We start from the raw sequence: 18,466 nt of genomic DNA, 5'->3' as shown, positions 1-18,466 counted from the left end.
GATTTTGCTGGGAGAAGAAGTGAGGGAGGGGGAGACTTTTCTTAAGGTCTGGCTAATGTTTGTTAGGCCAGCAAAACTTCGTAGTGTGCAGCTGGTCTGAAATGTGGTGGCTGATGTTGCACTGTTGACTGCAGGGCGGGCACAGGGAGAGTGCTCAGGCACAGCTCTTGCTCTTGCTCTGCTCATGATGCTACCTGACAGACAAAAGTAACTCTGGTACAGGAGCAGTGAATAAGGTAAAGTGAAGGCTTTGGTCTGTGAGGGCTGCTCAGTATGTTTCATCCCTCCTTTACATTCAGGTGGTGAACAGATTTTTCTATTTCTGACTGTAGTGGTTTCCCAAGATCCTCAGGAGAGTTTTTGTTACGTTATATTTAAAAATTAACATATTTTGTTGAAGATTTGCTCTTCTAAGTCTTCCTTCTATCATCTTGTTGGTAATGTACTGGCAAAAGTGAAATAGAGATTATATGGATATATTGTTAACTGGCTGATTTGTATAGTGTCATTACTTTCATGTGGCTGTAATCACTGTATGAAAATTTTATCCCTTCAGTCATTCAATGTTTTTAGCTGTAAGACATACAAGAAAAGCAAGAATGTTATACACTTTCTGACTGTCTGTTAATTACAGAACAAGAATACTGTCTGCCATTCAGTGATATGCTAACTACTTGGAAGGCCATTACTTGTGTAGTTTTGAACCATAAAGTGATTATCAGGACAGTCAGTTATCTTTCTTCTAGAAGAGTTGGGTACTACTGATGATTACAAAGCTTTGAGAAATATGAATTGTTCTTACACTTTTACTTGGTATGTGGATGTTGCACAGGCATGGTACTTACTATTGAATATGAAAATTTTAATGGCTTGTTTAATATTACCAGGGCAGTTACTTTGCCACCTCTCAATGGTGCAATTTGGAGTTCCAGTGTCTTGGCAACCATAGCAATTAGCAAATGTTCAGATTTCATGAACTTGAACATAGGAGTTTGTGCCAGTGACCAGAACAGGAGCTCAATGGAAAAAAAATAATTTTCTTTTTTTACTGCATACTAATGAAGTGATTTTTATTCAGTTTAGATATAGCTGCTTTAAAAATTGACCAACATAAATGTCAGTTATTCTTTGAACTAACATGATTTTACTTTTGCTTTGGCTCAGATGTTAAATATCTTGTACTGGACCTATGTCTGCAGGAAAGTTATTTGGCAAAAGGTAATAGTAAAAGATATGAAGAGCAAACAGGTGTCTGAAATGTCAGATACTGAGATAATGAAAACTGTGTTTAATTTTATGCGCATGTTTAATCAAAGCAAGGTGGAAGATTAAAAGTAGTGTGATAAAAGAGATCAGTGGAATGGGCAGCTGCAAATAACAGATTGTAAAAAATTTGGCAAGGCAATGTGAATTAAAAAATATAATTTAATTTGATTTTCATTGAATGTTGCTACTTTGATGAAGATATTTCATAGCTCATGGGTTGAAAATAGCTATGTCTTCATTTTTCATAATGAAAATAAATGTTTTCTCCCCTGGCTTCTGAGATCACATGAATTCATTTTCACCTCCTTTTTTGGTGTAATGCACAAAATGAGAAGTTGGAGTGTTTTGTCTGGTTTTAGTGAAGAATTTGAATGAGCCAATAAGTCTTTTTTCCTGTTTGTTTTTCAAAGCTTTTGTTTTTATTGAGAGAAGGAGGTAGCTGTCTTGAACTGGGCAGAATGCTGTAAAGAGGTGAAACCTAAAATTTTTTCTTTTTTTTTTTTTTCTTATTTAGTAAGAATCCTTAATGTTTGAAAGCCAGAGGGCTTTGTTCCAGCCATCAGGTGGTCTTATAAAGATATTACTGCTTGCTTCTTTTTGTAAGTAAACACGTTAGTCTGAGAGTGATATGCATTTAGGTGTCTAGCTAAGCTGAGGGTTTGTTTTTTTTTAAAAAAAAGTCTGTTATATAGCTTTCACTCAGCTGGTTTATTATGAATACAACAAATAATTGTAGCCTGCCTTAAATCTGTATTCCTTAGAAGATTAATTTAAACAACCTGGATTGATTTATTCATATGTTCATGATTTATCTAAAGTCTGTCCTTAGAGAGGAGGATTAAAAGTACCTCTCCTCTTATTAGGAATAGAAAGAACTGTAGTATTGGGTTTTTTCCCCAATTTTACTAGAGCATGGTGAAGAAAAAAATACAGACTCTTATGCTCTGCAAGTCTCTCTTCCACTCCATCAGTAAAAACTGTTAGCGTGGATGAACATGTTGTGTATGCCCAATAGCTTGCTCATGGACTTCCCACCTTTATTACCTCCTTTATATCATCATGATGTTTTCTTTATTCTTTCTCTTTTATTTTTTTTAGATAGCAGGGCTACCATTTCAGATTATATTTATTGTGAGAAGCCAAGTTTTATCTGTAGAATCAGAATCTGATGTCTATGAGTAGAAAACATTGATTTAATTAAGAAGGGGAGTAAGTCCTTATTATCTGTAATGTGGGTGTATCCTTTTAGAGGAAGAAAAACCCTAAAAGTCTGTTGTGTAGACACTGCTTATTTGCTGCCTTTCAAGGTCAACTTAAAGGTTCAAGTGAAAAAACCTGTAGCTGATGCTTCTTGGCACCCAGTTTTCAATTGCTTTTTTATATTTATTTTTAATACAAACAGAAAATGTTTTTCTCATTTTGGAAGTAGTACTCCAACATTTTTCTTTTATGGTATTTTTAAACTACCTTGGTTCTGGGGTTTGTATTTTTTTTTGCCTTAGAGGTGCTAGAAATTTTTAATTCCTATACTCCTGTGCATAAGGCAACCCACACAATGCAAGCTTATGAATATGCTGAGCAATTCTTATACTTCATTTGCTTCCGTACCTTTCTGCTGTGATTGTATATATAGATGCAGCATATGTTTATTTTTTTATAATATTCAGTGTAATATCCACTTTGAGATGAATGCGTGCTAGTGAAGCATATCATTATTTATGCTAGTCTCTGAGACACCACACTGGTGTTTATTTTTGTGCTCACTACAAATGCTGATAGTCTTTTATAGGAAGAACTAGTGTTTTCTATAATGACTTTAAACCAGATGATTAAGTTAGAGCTGCATTATCTGTGTGCTGTTTAACCAGTGGGTCTCAGTGTGTCTTGAAACTCAGTACAAGAATCTCAGTTATGTCTGAAAAGGGCAGTGCATGCTCAGATGGGTGAGGTTGTGTTGTTTAATATGTAAGAAAAAGCGTACTCGGTGAGTTTGTGGACAATTTTCTGTCAAAAGTTACATTTTTCTTATTCCTAGTTTTGTTATGGGTGACATGGAGTGTTCACAGTTTTTATGAGATCTAGGAACAAGCAGGGCCAGAGAGTTCATAGTGTACAATTTAGTTAACCTTGAATATGGACAATGAAGTGGGTAGAGACATGATAGCTTCAGGAAGTCTGAGTGTTTTTGATAGAAATCACTGTGTATCCATATATTAACTTGCTGTATAACTTGCTTGTGCTGCATGGAAAGTCGGAGCACCAATCCAGACAGTAATGAAGATGTAGCTACTTCTCCCAGAAGTAGCCTGGGAGATCTATAGAAAATATGAAAAATATGGTGATGTTTTCATACTGAAGACTTTTTTTTTCAGTCTGATATTTTGCTGTCCACTTCCCTCAAAGCATGGCAATTTTGAGATGGATAATCCCAAAAAAGCTGAAGCCTGAAATTCTTCTGAAACTCAATTGGAAAGTTTTGGTTTTCAATACCAAAGATAACATGGTTTAGCTGCTAGGACAATTTACTCTGCTGTTTTGCTGGTACTTCATGTAGCTTCTTCTCATCCCATATTCTCTTTTGTAACAGGTTTTATGGGCCCTGTCTCTGTACTTCAACTCTTATCTCACATGTGGGTGTATTTAATCTCTCATTTAATGAATATATTTATTTAGATTCCTTAAAAGAAAAATAAAAAGGCGGGGGGGGGGGGGGAGAAAGTGGTATTGTTTTCTGCTTGAAATTTGGGGTCTGGGGCAAGTGTTTTAAAACTTCTTATTGAGATAATAGGTATATATGAGTAGGTTTTGAATGGATCAAGGTTTTTTTGTTTTTACACTTCTTGATCTGGGGGAAAGGGGAGGGAAATTTTTACCTTAAAAATACTTAGCAATGTAAAATCAAGAGCAGCAAAACTACCTGCTGTAATCATAGGTGGAGGAATCATCAGTGAACACTTTTTTTTAAATGGCTTTATCAATGAAGATAGGCTACTGTCATACCTGTTAGGCTGAAAATGTAATTCAGCCCTTGTTACTAACCTAATGAAAAGAACAAGCAAAATACACTGATCACCAGCATAACTAGATAAATTATAAATATTTGATAGCAGGTGTGAAATATGCATATATTTCTTGTATAATAACACATCTAAGAGAGAAAGTTGAGGAAAACTTAAACAACTATGTTTGCCATATTTTACAGAGGTGCTTTTGTCTTAACTGTTCAGACATTAAGAAAATTAGAAATAACCATGATCCTTGTTTGTATGTGCAAGTGGCCTTTTTTTTTTTTAACTCGGGACATTCTCTCTAGTACTTTCTGTCAAGAAGCAGTTGGGGTGTGTCAGAATGCTGGTGCACAGAAACATACGATAGACACTGATATTAAATAGCCGTATTTAGTACTCAGTAGTAATGCTGTACCAATAAAGTATTAGCTAGTAGGAATTTAAATGTACAAAGTTACAGTCTCTAAAAGGTAATTTAAAATAAATTTTAACATTATTTAATGTTAAATTTTCCTTTTCCCCAAATTCTTCTCTTCAATATGTTACATCTAGTCCAAAAGAAGCATGTTATCTTCTACTAAGATACAATCTACCTGTGAATAAATAGTTCCGTATTTTTGAGCTGCCTTGTGTGTGAGATCTTACAGTTTTAACTTAAATAAACATAACTGTTTTAACAAAACCTAATAACCTTTCTTATGCATTTTTTAAACCTAATTGCAAGTCCGTAGGATTTTTAGTAATTTTTGTTGGAAACTTTAGTTTGCAGTACTTACTTTTTCTTTAGGTATTTCAGGATAGCATTATTTTTCAAGTATAGCTGATACCTTCCACAGAATTTGCAGCACTTTCTTGTATTAGATATATCCTCTTTAGTATACACACCTGTTTTATCAGTCTGAACTCCAAGTATCTACATTTGCAGCTTATATTTGCTTTGCTAAAAGAGCAAATCCTTGTTTTAAAATCCTGGGTCTCAGTATTAAAATATGAATTATAGCTATAAAGCTTACCTATATAATTTTAGTTTTACTAATATCACAGACAACAAAATGATTATATGTTTAGTACTGTATTACTATGTTATATACAGCACCAGCAGGTAAAATTTATAGTAAAATGTCAGTGCACATGCCAGAGATCTGCTGTATATAACACTTCTCACTGGCCATGTTCTGTTGAATAGTAGGACAGCATTTTTATTTGAAATCACAGTATCACAGTATGCTAGAGATTGGAAGGGACCTCGAAAGATCATCTAGTCCAATCCCCCTGCCGGAGCAGGAGCACCTAGATAATGTTACACAGGAATGTGTCCAGGCGGGTTTTGAATGTCTCCAGGGAAGGAGACTCCACAACCTCCCTGGGCAGCCTGTTCCAGTGTTCCGTCACCCTCACTGAGAAGAAGTTTCTTCTCAAGTTTAAGTGGAACCTCTTGTGTTCCAGTTTGTACCCATTACCCCTTGTCCTATCATTGTTTGCCACTGAGTAGAGCCTGACTCCATCCTCGTGACACTCCCCCTTTATATATTTATAGACACTTATAAGGTCACCCCTCAGTCTCCTCCAAACTATAGAGACCCAGCTCCCTCAGTCTTTCCTCATAAGGGAGATGCTCCACTCCCTTAATCATCTTTGTTGCCCTGCGCTGGACTCTCTCCAGCAGCTCCCTGTCCTTCTTGAACTGAGGGGCCCAGAACTGGACACAATACTCCAGATGGGGTCTCACCAGGGCAGAGTAGAGGGGAAGGAGGACCTCTCTCGACCTACTAACCACTGCCCTTCTAATACACCCCAGGATGCCATTGGCCTTCTTGGCCACAAGGGCACAGTGTTGGCTCATGGTCATCCTGTCGTCCACTAAGACCCCCAGGTCCCTCTCCCCTACACTGCTCTCTAACAGGTCGTTCCCCAACTTATACTGGAACCTGGGGTTGTTCCTGCCCAGATGCAGGACTCTACACTTTCCCTTGTTATATTTCATCAAGTTATTCCCTGCCCAACTCTCCAACCTATCCAGGTCTCGCTGGATAGCAGCACAGCCTTCTGGCGGGTCAGCCACTCCTCCCAGGTTAGTGTCATCAGCAAACTTGCTGATAGTACACTCAATTCCCTCATCTGAATCGTTGGTGAATATATTAAATAATACCGGTCCCGGTACTGACCCTTGAGGCACTCCACTAGTTACAGGCCTCCAACTGGACTCCACCCCATAGACTACAACTCTCTGGCTTCTCTCCTTCAGGCAGTTCACAGTCCACCTCACTACCTGATCATCCAGACCACACTTCCTCAATTTAGCTGTGAGGATGCTGTGGGAGACTGTGTCAAGTGCTTTGCTGAAGTCAAGGTAGACCACATCCACTGCTCTGCCATCATCCATCCACCGTATTATTTCCTCATAAAAGGCAATGAGATTGGTCAAGCATGTGTCATGGTTTAAACCCAGTCAGGTAACTAGTTCACTCACTCCCAGTGAGTGGTGCCAGGCTGACAACAATCGAGGCCCCCGCCCTGGGGCTCTCCCCTTCCCCGCTCCCGGAGGAACAGGGAGGAGGATCGAAAGAGTGCAACTCCTACGGGTTGAGACAAAAACAGTCCAGCAACCAATGTACAACACAAATCACCACCGCTACTACCAACGACAACAATGACAAGAGAAAATAATAAGGGAAGAGAATACGATACCACCGTCTAAGAAACGAGTCCCAGCCGGGAAGCCCGTGTCCTTCCGGGTAACTCCCGGTTATCCCCCAACCCCAGGCATGACGTGCTGTGGTATGGAATACCTCCTTGGCTAGCCTGGGTCAGGCGCCCCGTTTCTGCTTCCTCACGGCTTCCCCTCCTCCCTGGCAGAGCATGAGCCTCACAAAGTCCTTGGTCAGGGTAATCACTTAGCAACAACTGAAAACATCGGTATCACCCGCACTGTTCCCAGGCTGGAAGTCAAAACACAGCACTGAACCAGCTACCATGAAGGAGAAACATGACTGCTACTGCTGAACCCAGGACAGCATGATTTCCCCTTGGTGAAGCCATGTTGACTGCCCCTCATAACCCTCTTATCCTTGATATGCCTTAAGATGGCACCAAGGATAAGGTGTTCCATCACTTTCCCAGGGATGGAGGTGAGATTGACCGGTCTATAGTTACCCGGGTCCTCCTTCTTGCCCTTTTTGAAGACTGGAGTGACATTTGCTTTCCTCCAGTCCTCAGGCACCTCTCCTGTTTCCCAAGACTTGGTAAAGATGATGGAGAGTGGTCTAGCAATGACTTCCGCCAGTTCCCTCAGCACCCGCGGGTGCATCCCATCTGGACCCATGGATTTATGGATGTCCAGATTGCTCAACTGGTCTCTAACCCATTCCTCATCGACTAAGGCAAACCGCTCCGTTGACCGGACTTCATCTGAGGTCTCAGGGGTACAGGGCTCTTCAGGACTGCCTGCAGCAGAGTAGACAGAGACAAAGAAGGCATTCAGTAACTCTGCCATCTCTGTATCTTCTGTCACCAGGGCACCCATCCCGTTCATCAGTGGGCCTACATTGCCTCTGGTGTTAGTTTTATCTGCCATGTATTTGAAAAAGCTCTTTTTGCTGTCCTTGACCCTCCTCGCCAGGTTTAATTCTAAGGAGGCCTTAGTCATCCTATCTGCCTTCCTACATAAGCAGCAGCCTTATATTCCTCCCAAGTGGCCAGCCCCTCCTTCCATGACCTGTAAACTCTCCTCTTCCACTTGAGCATACCCAGCAATTCCCTATTTAGCCACGCAGGTCTCCTGGCCCTCTTCCTTGACTTCCTATGTGTCGGGATGCTCTGATCTTGAGCTCGGAAAAAGCAATCCTTGAAATAAAGCAAACCAAGATGACCTCCATAGATGAGCAGCATAAGCAGGCACTTGATCTGCCTTCCCAGTGCTGCTCTGTGCATACTGCCAGCAGCACTGGAAAAATTTCACTCTTTACACCTAAGGACCACTTCAACATAATAAGTACAAACTATTTCGTTCCTGCTGCCACAAGTAGTCCAATTATCAGAAAGGGATTGAGAATTACAGGGACTGGATGTGAGGACTCTTCAAAGTTGATTAGTAATGTGGGTGGCAATCAAAGAAATGATTTAGCACTTAAGGGATTGTGTAATTACTGTGAGCATAAATTGTTCTGCTTGCATATTATATATATACACATATATATATATAAAATAAAAAGAATAAAAAGAGAGAGAGTAAAAATAATTGTTGTTTTATAAATTCCAGAAGACAACATGAAAGAAAGGGCCAGCAAACATGGAAAACTTGTTTTTTTTTCTCTTGTTTCCATGATGTTTCGATCAGATTTTCCTTGTCTTTATATCATAGTTGATATAAAAATAATTATTAATATACATAACTTTAAAGTAAATTTTCCATTACTTTTTTTATAGGCATGCTGACTAAACTACATGCTTTGTAGGAAAGCCAAAAACTGGAATAAAGCTTCAAAGGCTAAGGATCAACAAGTTTGTTTCAAGAAGTGAATCATTTAGACTTTTATCTTTGGCTGGATATTTGCAGTAGCTGTGCTGAATCTTGACTGCAGTTCTCTACCCCGAATGACTGAGGCAGGGAGTTTGTCCCCAACACTGCAAACCGCTTGCTTTTGCAGATCTATTTGGAAATAATTTTGCATCAATGTAGTGTAGTCTGCTGTCCCAGTTCACTGCTGTAATGCAACTATTGATTTACTTTTACTCTGAAACAGTTACCCCCTTCAAAACTGCTGCAAGTATCTGAGGTACAAATTTCCTGATTCTTTTCTGTTGGGGTGATTAATGGTAGAAATACTACATTTGAAAACAGAAGACTTCCTAAATCTTAAAGACATCTTAAAGATGTTAGATAAGCATTTTTAAGGTTTAGCAAACAGACTGTGTTTTTCAGTGCAAACATCTGCAAACTCTGCTCCTTCACCTTTGCTCCCTGTGGTTATGGTTGCATGGTATTTGGTTTTGGGTGCCTTTTTTTTTTTTTTTTTTACTTGAAGGCAGTTACAAAGCTTTATTCAAGCTCTGAAAGAAGTGATTTTTATTAAATTCAGCTGTAACTATAATCAACCATCTGTGTAAACATATAACATTACATTGAATTTTTTTTAAACAGCTGTCTTGGCAATGTGCATATTATGATAATATGAATACCATTGTTATTGCTAAGTCATTTGATTATATTATTTATACAGAAAAAAACCAAACAAAACACCCACTTTTTTTTTTTTTTCTCTTTAAGGGGTCAGATTTAGATATTTAACTAAGGGAACAAAAGTTTTGACTTTATTATATTGTTATTAGTATATTGAATCAGGCCAAAGCAATGGAGAGCTGAGACTCAATAAACTCATATAGCATTTTGACATGTATAATCTATCTAGAACCAAGGATGAGATAAAACTCCTAATTTTTATATTTCCTTTGTGCACATGAAGCATTTTGTTTAAAGAAAATTGAAAAAAAGAGTTATCCATAAATATTAAGGTAGAATATTTGTGACTTTTAATTCACTTCCTTAAATATGTTGAGATGCAGTGTGAGCAGAAGTAATTTAACTTGGAGCAACTAATAATTAAAAGGCAACCCAAGTATTCATTTCAAACCTGTATGGTCCATAGCAATTGTTTTATCTTAGCCAAGTTTGGCTGATTCATTACTATTATTTATTAGCTGTGTAAGCTCACCATGGGCTATCTCCTGTTATGTATTCTGCTTGGTACACCCATATGGGAAAAAGTCAAATTGAGTCTTAAGAAGCATTCGCTATGATCAGCATTGCAACATCTCTTTTTGTTCTCATTCTTGGAGCATTGTCTACAGCACACTTACTTCCAGGTGTTGCCACCAGTCCACTAGGTGAGCAAGGGGGAGAAAGCAGCTTACCCATTTTAAGAACTGTCAACTGAAGGACTTATATAGCCTTTTAATAACGATCATCATTGTCAATAACACTGTTTCTAACTAGGCAAATAGTTCAACTTAATGCCTAAACAAAAGCTCTTTCTTTCAATGAAACCGTATCAACAGAAGGGGTATTACAGGCATATCTGAAGAAAAATAGCCTACTGCCTTAGTATTTTTTCACTTTAAAAAGCAGACAATGCTATCAATTCATCTGAAATTTGCTTTGAACTTTGTATTTATTCAAACTTTTAATTAGAATGATTAATGGATTTTGCATGGGTCATGTTTTGAAGCCAAAAGGACTGGTTAGAAGTGTGTCTACTAAGCTAAATCCTCCAGTTCTGTTCAGCTCTGTTGAAACTTTTTAAAATAAAGTGTCCAGCAGGCTTGGAATTAGTATTTCCAGATTAACGTAAATTCATTACACATTTCATTCTGGTTTAAATGTAGCTTTGGAGCTGTAACAGAAATGGTCCTGCAATATTAAAATATGGAGGCCATCTAGACTCAGAGTATTATTTCGCTAATAAAATCCTTTCAATCAAAAAATCCATCAGCCCAACATCTGATCTCCAAAAAGATACATTGGCTGTTGCTGGGGAAGGTCTTTCTGTTTTCAGAACAAAAAGATGTTAAACATTCATTTCTGGAGTCTCTTTTGTACTGTCAGGGGAAAAGGAAGGATGATGATTGGTACTCTGTATAATGGGATGGTTTATTTAGAATTAGAGAAGTATGTCCAGTGTTTATGACTGGAGTTAACACAAATTGCAGTAGAGTTGTTTACCGGCTTCTCAGACTATTCTTTTGGATGTGCTAAATATTTTAAGTTCTTTTTCAGGCCTATAATGCTGTGAGGGCTTTTTTTTTTCCTGATAGCTATTTTAATGTATCTGAGGACCGTACCTAACAAGCTATTTATGTGATTAGTGTGACCTTTTTTTGTAATTGTAGAGGGTAACTTTCAGTCTCCATGGTGAGCTTTGTAGTTTGGGGATGCACATACTTTAAGGTAAACTTCTTCATGCTGTTGACATTAATAGTTAAGAGCTTAGATAAATATTTAGCATTCATTTAAATTAGTACGATGCCTGATGAGGCAATTATGAACCAATGTTTGTAGCAAAGGTTGTTATGTAGGGACTATAATGCCTAATATTTTATGATACTGCATTTTCAGCTGTTTCACAGCACATTTATTCTGAAAACACTAGAAATTAATGAGAATGCACATCCATGTCAGCATGCAGCCGTTTTCAATTTTGTTACCTGCTTTGAGAGAGAAGAGCAATAGTAAGCAGCAGCTTCTGAAATGTTGATTTAGAAAGATTCATTTGATTCAGAAGACATACCAAAGTCTCACAGCTCTAGTATTCTCCAGCCTTTTTATATTGAAAAAAGTCCACTGCTAAGGAGTGTTACTTAAACATGTACACAAAGGTTCCACATTAAATGTCTTAATTTTTTTTTTTTTTTTATTTTTACAGGAAAGCCTTTTTACTTCTGTTTATGTATGCATTTAAGCATTGAATATTGATTAACAGCTTGTCTTTGAAATTTCCTGTTTTATGTTAATGAATTAAAAAATTACAAGTTGACCAAGTACATAATTACCATGTCCAGGTTCATCCTTTCCAGTGTTTTTTCTTTTCTCGTCTAATAGCATAAAAATAGAGTATGCAGTCTTTGTGTTTCCATAAATGTAATTTATAATTCCACAAATTTAGGGAAAAATGTACAAACCTCAAATAATAAAGTGGTTGTACACTCTCCTTATTACAGTGAGGTAAGATCAACAGTAGATTTCAGTTCCCCAGAAAAGAAAATTAGCATGATTTCTATTACTTTCATGAGCTTAAATAGTCTCACAGACTATATCTTACTGCCAAACCTGAGCTTGAAGAGTACCAAAAAAAAAACCAAACCCCAAAACCCTGAAACCGAAAAAAAGTATAATTGACATCAGTATAAAAATAAAGGGAAAACTGCTGATTTCCTATTAAGTTGCAATTTCTTTGTGAGTCATATGAAATTAAGCTTTCTTTATATTTTATTATGTAGTCCTCATTCATTTCTCTATATTTTATTATGTAGTCCTCATTCATTTCTCCAGTACTTAAGAGCCCTTCTTTCTAGCTTTGAGTCTTTTGTTGATGTTCAGGACAAGATTTCCAGATTCACCTGCTGCTCTTGGGCTCTTCTCTTGAACATCTCTCAGTTAACACTGCTGCCCATAGAAATATACATTGTACTTGTTATTTCAAATACACGGGTTGATTTGCTGCTTCTACAATTTTGGTGACTGCATCATCATGGACAGGAGAGAAGGGAGCAAAGGAAAGGCATGTCTGATAACTTAATGTGAGACCTATTTTTTAGTGTGGAGTCTGAGCTGCAGTTTGTCTTTCAGCCTGGGTTTTGTGCTACTTGTAAAATCATCGCACTCCCTTACCAGAGTTAAGACAAGTATCATCTCTCTGTATCTAGATGTGACATAAAACCAGATTAAATGCCCTTTACTTTTGTGAAATTAATTACTTTCCTATATTGCTAAGTATGTGATGCTGTGAGTATTTCAGTGGAAGTGTAAATAAATTCTGTTACCATTCATAAGGACTGCTGTCTTAATTCAGTTAGTATTTTTACAACAGCTATTTTGTTCTTACAAATATACTTCGAGCTTGCTTTTCTAGAAAGGGGTTTGTTCGGTTGGGGGTTTTACTTTAATTTCTCAAAGTTTCTGTTTATCATAATTTTATCAGGGTTCTTGTGTGTGTGACAGGAACTATAATTGTACATTTCTTCATGGTATGAATACCTGCCATATACCTGCCTTCATCTCTCTCTCTCTGATTTAAGCAGTGTCTCCAGCAGACTTCATACACAGGATACACAGAGGAATTACCATGGGTGTTATGTTCTTAAAGGAGAACACAGAGAGCAGCTTACTGCCTTCTCTGTTTACTTTTGTACTTTTTCTTGGAAAAGAAGGCTTTTTCTTTTCATACTTTGAATGTGAGCTTCTTAGTTTGCTTTCTCTGAAATGCTAAGTCAGAATGATGAGCTTTCATGGCCTTGTTAGATTCCTAAGAGTACATCATATTATTAAATTTCCATTTATACGTTTACATCCAGCCTAGCTTGGTACTCAGTATACTTCCAAATGTCAGAGTAGAGTTTAGTTAAATCTGTCACTGAAAATGATGTATCTCTAGATTAATTTATTTTACAGAAGGTAAGGTTGAATCAGCAACTGTATAGTATACTCCAGAAGGTAATGCTGGTTTTCTGAGGTTCCTAAAGTATTTTTTAACAAAAACTTTCTTTGACAACAAAACTGCATGAGTTTTTTGGGGGGATTTTTTTATTTATTTATTGAGTTAGGATGTGTGTAAGTTTGCTTAGGGTGGTGCTGATCTTTTAGATATCTTAACACTGACAGGCTGCACACTAACCTTGCCCTTTTCTGGGGCTTCAGGGTGAGTGACTGAGCTGTCTTAGATGCTATTGTAAAAATCATCTCCTGAAAGCTGAGTTTTGAATCTGCCTGGAAGTGTGTATTAACTCAAATATTGCATTCATCCCCCATGCTGTGCTAGAATATCTTAGCATAAATAGACATGATTATTTATTAATAAAGCTTCAGCTATGAATATGCTGCTGGATACACTGTATATATAAGTTCCTAGTTATGGCAGAAGAAATCCTGAATCTAGTCAGCTATTTGAGTCTTCATTTCCATAGGTAACGTTATTCTTTGTGCTATAGACATTTATCATGTATTTGAGTAAAAAGCAAACACACAAATGTGAAGACTGAGATGGCTTGCATAGCTGATAGCTGTGGCTTTAGAAGTCCATGAAGCACTTAGTCTTTAAAAGCTTCTGCTTTTTTTTCCACGCTGAAAGTGGAGTAGGTGGTATATCATATAATAAAGGTGGGAAACTGCAGGATATTCTGGATGCTGAAAGCTTATATGGGTTCAAGCAAAAATAGGCATGTTCATGGTAGATTAATATGTCAAGATCTACTTAATGCGAAGTCTGATGAGTCCTTGAGTTAGAAGTCATTTGAGGCTGGGATAAGGTTCTACAGTAATATTTCTGCATGACTTTCCTATTCTTGTATTTTTGCCTGGGCACCTGCTTTTTGTAATTCTTCACAATATTGTTCTAAGTAGGCCATTTGTGTCTCCTAGTAGAGCCCTTCTTTTGTTTTCTTTTTGCAATTTTTTGGCTCACACAACTTTGTAAACATATTCCTAGTCTGAATTAGGTTCCGTTTCTCCTTGCCGTGAAAGGGACAAAGGAGGGGAGGGGAGTCTGGTGAATTTAGCTGTGGCACATGCAAAAGATATAACCCTCCTGTGGGGAGGGACTTAATTTCATTTGTGTCCTCTCTGGAGTGTGGAGTTTTGACTTGACAAAGAGACATACAGTTTTTGCTGAGCTTTTAGCCATTCATATTTATTTGTTTGTTTTCATTTTTACTTCTTTGGTGGATACTAGTTGTAGCCTTTATTTAGCAGAAAATTAACATGAAAATTATTTAATAAAATTAAGCACAAATATCAGATTTAACCACAGATAATAATTTTCCTTTTGTCATAATTTTCTTTTCATTCTTTAGTTTTCTGCGTCCAATCCAAATGTGAAAGCTCTTGAAGTAGAGAAAAATGTGTTATTTTGCTTGTCTGTAAAACGTCTCAGATATCTATAGCATTGTCTAAAGGTCTGGATTTTGCTGGTAAGAGGGAAGTACCCCTGATTACTTAGCAAATAATAAACAAACAAACAAACAAACAAATGGGAAAGCTTCACACATATTCCTAAGACTAGGGTGATGCTGTAAGAAGAGATTTGATTTGTTGAGTTATTTAGATTCCAAGAGAAAATATTTTGGGTCTGTACATGTGTTAACAGACTTTGAATAATTACTTGGTTCAGCTAGAGAAATCCAACTCTATCGCCACTGTGCACCTAATGCTGTTGTCCAGTAATGACCCAGAAAGGAGGCAGGAATGAGCTGATATCCTGATTTACGCAGGAGTGTCACACCGGATCCTACAGAGTTTCAACCCTCAGGATATTGCTGGCAGGAGAGAAGTAGGCATCTGTGCAAAGCTCAAATCTGGTTAATGGCTAAATAGCTCTCAGGCTATAAAAGGATGTCTCCCCCATGCCTGTGCATGTGAATCAAATCCTGTTATATTCCGGAACTGAAAAATGGACAGATTCTGTACAACTGGAGCAGTGTTTTTGTTTCTTAATATTCTTTCTCTTACATAGCATTTCCATATTGTGAAATTGAAGCTATTTTTTAAACACACTTTTTTTTTTTTAACTACTTCAGTTTCCCCGTGTTAGTCACCAGTTCTCTGTTATAACAGCAAACAAAATCAAAACTGGTGGTGGGAATGAATCTGGACAAATAAACTTAATATGTCAGAGCCATTTCATGCTGGTTTTATGTTTAACAAATGAGTAAGTGACAAAAAATTCTGATGTGTACTACACATTTCACAAAGGGCAAGAGATAAACTCTGTAATCATTTAAATTCAAGGACAGTTAATAAAAGACTTTCCTGTTACTCTTAGAACATTTTTGCACTGTCTGAAGGACAGTTTGAATGGATGCTAATTTTCTCACCACCAAGGTCTGCTGCCATTTTATGACACACGTGCTACATAATTACAGCTGCATTTTCTCAGAACCTTCAGTCTATCCCTTTCAAAATAAAATGTTGTTTCTCTAGAATTACATTGTATGGAGTATGTCTGTTTTGTGCAGTGTGGAACAAGGATGATTTTTGTTGTACATGAGGCATAAAGCAAAGAAGCCATCATTTGTGAATGGTTCTGCAGAAAAAATAAAAACAAAAAAGACAGGAAGTGATGAGAATTCTGTCCATGGTTTAAAAAAAAACATTAAAATGCATTTTTGTTATTTTATTTTCTTCTTTATTGGAATTTGGTATTTGAAATTGTGAGTGAATTTTACTAATGTAAGGAGGATTTAGCATATTATTTGGATGATCTCCATTAGATTTATCCATAGCGAGTTGTACAGTAACCATATCAGTGGGCCATGGCTGCCTTTTTTTTCACTTGTGCTCTGTTAATATCTAAGGCCTTGTATGAGGGGACATTCATGGTAGAAAATTAAGAAAAATTAAAAATAGGTTTTGTGGCAATAAACCAATTGCAAAAGAAACTATTTTTTATTCTTGTCATTTTAATATAGCTCTTATTACACAGTGTGAATCAACCAAATATTATCACCTAGTATTATTTAATACTGTAACATAGACCAACGTACTGACATTTGTACAAGCTATCCAGTGCTCCTATATGTAGTATCCTTACAGATATGTTTCCTTTTTGTCTTGCCTGGAGCTGTTTAATGGCAATTTTTTTGTTTCTTTGCATGCCAAGGAGTTTCTTTGGGTTATGATGCATCAATACCTTCTATAATTATTATAGTTCATTAAAAGATTATATATTGTATTCCAGGTGAGGCATCGATAGTATATATAGGCCATATGTAGGCAGACCCTAGTATTTAAACAAATCCACATAAAACTTGCAGAGGGGTGCTTGAATTTCAGGCTTATTGCCCAGAACATGAGTGTCTTTTCTTTGTTCCTTTAGATTCACTGTTTCATTTTGAGAAGGTCTTGCTACCTTGGTTAGCCATAACAACAACCTTACTTTACATGATAAAGTAAGGTGATATTGTGCATTCTTTCTCCTGTAAGCTCTTGTTCTTGCTATGAATTTTGCATTGTCTTAGTAAAGATGTGATTTATCTGCCAAGGTTACTTGTACTCTACCCTGGAGGAGCTGTTTGGGATCTGATAGTTACCAGAGTTCAACTGCACGTTTCAACTTCTAGACTAATAATTAAAATGGTGATTATTTGGAGGAATTAATATCTGTCATTTAAGGGTATAATTTTTCTTTATCAGAGAAAAATTAAAATGCTAAAATAGAAACTGAAATGCAACATAATACTGGGCTTTGAATAGTGAATAAATAAGTAGTTGGTTTGGTCTTAATAGAAAAAGTATTGGAGATTTTTTTCAAAGATGTGTGAAAGCTCTCTTTCTGAATCGTGGTTATCTGCAACATTTGCTGGTTTTGGGAGAAGGAAGGCAATAAACTGGATTTTTGAATATGAGTTTTTGTGAATTTTATATTACACAACTCTTCCTGTAGTATGAGTAGTGAAAGCTAAAGTGCTTTTTAATTCTGTGGTGATTTTGCTTACGTTTTACCACATAAGTGAGTTACTAGTTTGACTGAATAGAGTTGCTGCCTTCAGTAACTACTTTCACCTTTTTTTTTTTCAGTTAACATATGGCTTATACTCCTCAAAAAAACATCTTTCTTAGAAATCAGTAGTGTTACGATCAAATTATTGAAAGCAGGAAGTAGAAATGAAAGTCTTGGAAGGGTAACGATTGACTCAGTTACACAACTGGAGGCATCTAGTTTCATTTCAGATCTACTCAGGTAACCAGCCCTTCCAGTTCTCCCTCCAGAACGTCACAGATCTCCCGTAAGATCCCTAAGCAATGGCACAAGGTTTTTATTCATGCACCAAACTTAGCTAGTAACTTTTCAGCTACTGATTACTTTATGTATATCCCTGTGAGGACATAAAGGATAAAAATCACTTTTTAAATGTATGCTTACTTCCTGTGGTGTGTATAGTGTTCAATAGGTACTGAGTGAAATGCACTTTTCAGGAAGGGCTTGTAATTGTTGCACTGCAAATTTTTGCTACCCAGTAAAGCCACCATCAGTTGCATATCCTATAAAAAAGTGAGTAGAAAAAGGAGTCCGAAAGACTAGAAGAGATCTAACATTGTAGAAACTACAAATGGGAATATGGGAGGTAGAGGAAATCTTGATACAAAGTGCATGAATTAATAAATGCTTGTAACTTTGAAAAACAAGCTACTTTTTCTATTTTCTTGAAGCAAGTGCTATTTCAGGATTTTGTAAAGGGAGGTAATGCAGTCTAATGCAAGAGAGAAGTTGCTTCTCAATGCCATATTTATGGTAAAAATTTGTGAAGAAAGAGTGTACCAAACAAAATTGTAGGTGCATAAGATCACCTATATGGACATGTATATTTAAATACAGACTGTGTGAAAGGTGAGAGCTAAAAGGTACTCTGCAAAAGATTTGGATTCAGAAGCTGTCATGTAGAAGCTAAAGTTAAATAATTCAGTCTCCCCTGGGACTGGAAGGCGA

At 36.9% G+C, this 18,466-nt stretch overlaps 1 protein-coding gene across 2 annotated transcripts in view; it reads left to right on the top strand.

Annotated features, from left to right (window-relative positions):
• Positions 1–18,466, top strand: part of PRR16 (proline rich 16) — a 160,267-nt gene that overhangs the window by 93,764 nt on the left and 48,037 nt on the right. The window lies entirely within an intron of this gene.

This window comes from Pezoporus wallicus, unplaced genomic scaffold, assembly GCF_028554395.1.
Source record: "Pezoporus wallicus isolate ANWC-B61680 ecotype Strahan unplaced genomic scaffold, APGP_CSIRO_Pwel_v1 contig_4055, whole genome shotgun sequence".
Classification (NCBI taxonomy): domain Eukaryota; kingdom Metazoa; phylum Chordata; class Aves; order Psittaciformes; family Psittacidae; genus Pezoporus; species Pezoporus wallicus.
Note: the sequence above shows the minus strand (reverse complement) of the source record. Positions and strands in the feature narration are given on the sequence as shown.